This window comes from Sinocyclocheilus grahami, unplaced genomic scaffold, assembly GCF_001515645.1.
Source record: "Sinocyclocheilus grahami isolate Dianchi unplaced genomic scaffold, SAMN03320097.WGS_v1.1 scaffold421.1, whole genome shotgun sequence".
NCBI classification, from domain to species: Eukaryota; Metazoa; Chordata; class Actinopteri; order Cypriniformes; family Cyprinidae; genus Sinocyclocheilus; species Sinocyclocheilus grahami.
This window is the reverse complement of record NW_015505600.1, coordinates 755106-759199: the sequence shown is the minus strand read 5'-3', so window position 1 is coordinate 759199 and position 4094 is coordinate 755106. Positions and strand designations below refer to the sequence as shown.

General features: G+C 38.3%; 1 protein-coding gene across 1 annotated transcript in view; it reads left to right on the top strand.

The window, feature by feature from the left end:
- The window catches only part of LOC107551339 (calcium uptake protein 1, mitochondrial), a gene marked incomplete at its 5' end in the record, with an annotated part of 74194 nt that overhangs the window by 53138 nt on the left and 16962 nt on the right, over positions 1 to 4094 (top strand). The gene's annotated exons all lie outside the window — the stretch shown is intronic.

Here is a 4094-nt window from a genome sequence, read left to right as displayed (position 1 = left end):
GTCCGGCCAAACTGAGCTATTGGGGGAGAAGAGCCTTGGTGAGAGAGGTAAAGAAGAACCCAAAGATCACTGTGGCTGAGCTCCAGAGATGCAGTTGGGAGATGGGAGAAAGTTGTAGAAAGTCAATCATCACTGCAGCCCTCCACCAGTTGGGGCTTTATGGCAGAGTGGCCCGATGGAAGCCTCTCCTCAGTGCAAGACACATGAAAGCCTGCATGGAGTTTGCTAAAAAACACCTGAATAAGATTCTCTGGTCTGATGAGACCAAGATAGAACTTTTTGGCCTTAATTCTAAGCGGTATGTGTGGAGAAAACCAGGCACTGCTCATCACCTGTCCAATACAGTCCCAACAGTGAAGCATGGTGGTGGCGGCATCATGCTGTGGGGGTGTTTTTCAGCTGCAGGGACAGGACGACTGGTTGCAATCGAGGGAAAGATGAATGTGGCCAAGTACAGGGATATCCTGGACGAAAACCTTCTCGAGTGCTCAGGACCTCAGACTGGGCCGAAGGTTTATCTTCCAACAAGACAATGACCCTAAGCACACAGCTAAAATAATGAAGGAGTGGCTTCACAACAACTCTGTGACTGTTCTTGAATGGCCCAGCCAGAGCCCTGACTTAAACCCAATTGAGCATCTCTGGAGAGACCTAAAAATGGCTGTCCACCAACGTTTACTATCCAACCTGACAGAACTGGAGAGGCTCTGCAAGGAGGAATGGCAGAGGATCCCTAAATCCAGGTGTGAAAAACTTGTTGCCTCTTTCCCAAAAAGACTCATGGCTGTATTCGATCAAAAGGGTGCTTCTACTAAATACTGAGCAAAGGGTCTGAATACTTAGGACCATGTGATATTTCAGTTTTTCTTTTTTAATAAATCTGCAAAAATGTCAACAATTCTGTGTTTTTCTGTCAATATGGGGTGCTGTGTGTACATTAATGAGGAAAAAAAATTAACTTAAATGATTTTAGCAAATGGCTGCAATATAACAAAGAGTGAAAAATGTAAGGGGGTCTGAATACTTTCCGTACCCACTGTATATATATATATATATATATATATATATATATATAAACCTCGCTACGTGTACTGCGTTAGGCTAACCGAGACTTGTCATAGCACTTGTATATTAGTGCTCTTTTGTTGGTTTTGGTTGCTTCTAATGTCATCATTTGTAAGTCGCTTTGGATAAAAGCATCTGCTAAATGTAAATGTAATTATGCATAATTTATTGTTATTGTAATAGTAAATACATGTAACGTGTAACAAGGACACCTTAAAATAAAGTGACCACACTTGTTATAGTTACATTTTTAGTACTAAAGTGTCGGTGCGTTTGACATCCCTACTATTAACATTGTAACATGTTCACCTTGTCCCTTATTCACCTTATTCAAAAAGATTTGATTTACAGAATGTTGAGTCTGATGTTCAGAAATTAGTATTTCATAGATATGCAATAATTAGGGTTAGAGGTTTGTTCAGACCTGAGGTAATAGCAGTAGCAATGCACGCATTGCTAAGGAGATTTTCAGTGGGAAATATTATTTTTCAATATCTGATTTTGATGCTAAAGTGAATATGGAGGCGTGTATCGTGTGTTATCGGCTTGTATCATGTCGTCACAAAGGGAGTGTGTGTTCAGTGGGAAGTGTGTGTGTGTGGGATGTTGCATAAATGTGTTTTTGTGTGTTAGCATGACGTGAAAAGGGCTGGATTTGGGTGTTTGCTATGGTGTGTTTATACACTTATGGTGTGTGGTGGGCCTGACTGTCTGCTCAATGGTCAGGTTGTTTTAATCCATTTTTCTTCCCCTTTACTCACTGATGGAATCAACCCCAGACAGAGGTAACACGATACATCGGCAGAAACTGAGCTCTGGCATGCTATTTGTGTGTGTGTATATGTGTGTGTACTTCCACACTTGAGGATTCTGATTCTTTCTATGTCTTTCTATGCCAAAAACAGGTAGAAAACTGTGTTCACACCACTGTGGAGTCACCTTCGTTCATGCTCATAAAATGTGAACCAGTTTACTTCAGAAATGTCAAATACTGTGTGATCTTGCGTTTTGTGAAGCGAAGTCAGTGACTGTAGCACTTACTATGTTGTTCAATACAGACATATCTCAAAAACATAGTAAGCTTCCTACCTAGACACCATTCTTGATCATCATATTAGGCATATTTAGGTGTGCACCTATGATGTTAAGAACTGCAGTTAAGCATGTTGCACACATGTTGACAACCTCCGTGATTTAAATGGTCAAATGCATCTATTATGGCCAAATATGCTGTTTAGGTAGGAATCACACTTCATTTGAGCATTTGAACACTTGTATGAAAAATGTTGTTGAGGTAGTCACCGTCTTGATTTAAACATCTATGATGCCCAAAAGTGCTGTTTAGGTAGGAAGCCCACTTGATTTAAACATTTGGCCACACATTTGATGCTCAAAGATGTTAATTAAGCAACCCACTTGATTTTACCACCTTGATTTGACTGTCAGAACATGCTTGATGTTCCAAAATGCTGTCTAGGTAGGCAGCTCACTTGGTTTTGAAACATATGTGCTGATCTATAAGTGACACTTATGAAATGTCTGTTTTGACACCCTTTTTTTGATGTTTTATTTTTGCTTGTGTCTTGTATGACTCTGCATCCCTTGCATGATTCTACTGTGCTGTGTCAGTGTCAGCATGCTAGTTCCCTTATCTCTGCTGCACTGTACAGACTCTGTGGAGCTCAGCTCTTAAACAGGACTCAGATGCTCCATATGGTGTTCAGCTGAAGCATTGCTGACTCTCTCTCTCCTCTGTTTCTCTGTGGGCATCTGTAGAAGATCTCTCAGGACAGAGAGAAGTTTGCCGACGAGGACAGCATTTTCTACACACTGGGGGAGTGTGGACTCATCTCTTTCTCTGACTACATCTTCCTCACAACTGTCCTTTCCAGTAAGTGTCTTGAATGTACTTTGTGTATATAGGTCAATGACGTGACGTTACTTTTTTGGTGTCCGCATGGTTTGATTAAATTTAAAAGGGTTAACATTTCAAAATAAATTTGCTAATTACTTGCATACATTCTCTTTTTTGAGGACCAAATCTAAAATTTCTGGTTTTAATTCATTTTGAGAGAATATTTGGGGGATGATTGCAAAAATGTCAATGTGGTGGAACCATAAAAACTTTGTACAAAATAATTTATCTTGTTAAAAAAAGGTGAAATTCTCAATAAAACACCATAATAACTAGTTTGGCATAATCTTACATTTAATAGTAAATAAAAGTAAATGGAGCACCATTGTTCTGAATATTATAATTAGTTTGGAGAATTATGTGAGTCAAGTCAAATTCCTGAAGTGTCAAGGTGGTGTAACCACCATTCAAAAAGCCATTTTGTTAATATTTTCCAAGAATACCATGTGACAGGAAATTATATCACAGAGAGGGACCCCTGGTGACACTAACCGCTGCATGCAAAGTTTAGTAACTCTCTTTAGAATGTGAGATAATTTGATATTTGTAGGGTATGGTCAGGTATTCTTAGGTATGCATGTCAAAAGGTATGACTGCAGGAATACATTGATAATTTAACATGAGTGTTACCTTTAAAAATTACATTTGAAATATTCCCACCAAGGCCATGTATTTACATAGGTGTCCATGATAATGCCTGTCAAATTTGATTTTAAATTGAAATGTCAAGTGGTGTAATAAGTGGTACACCATTTGACTCCTATTACAAGCCTTTCTGTTAGGGGCCAATTTGGTCAAATATCACTAGTTAATGATGCTAATTAAAGATGTAATATAAACTAACCTACTATTTGGAACTATTTTCAAGTGTTCAATGATATATTATTTTGAGAAATTGGTTTATTATTAAAGCTCTGTAAGTCTAGGATAAAATAATTGTTGCACAACATTAGTGTTTTTTAAATGTTTAGCATTAATGCATATTTCTATTCCATTCACTTAAAATTTTAAAGGGACAGTTGACCCAAAAATGAAAATTACCCCATGATTTACTCACCCTCAAGCCATCCTAGGTGTTTATGACTTTCTTCTTTCAGACGAATACAATCAGAGT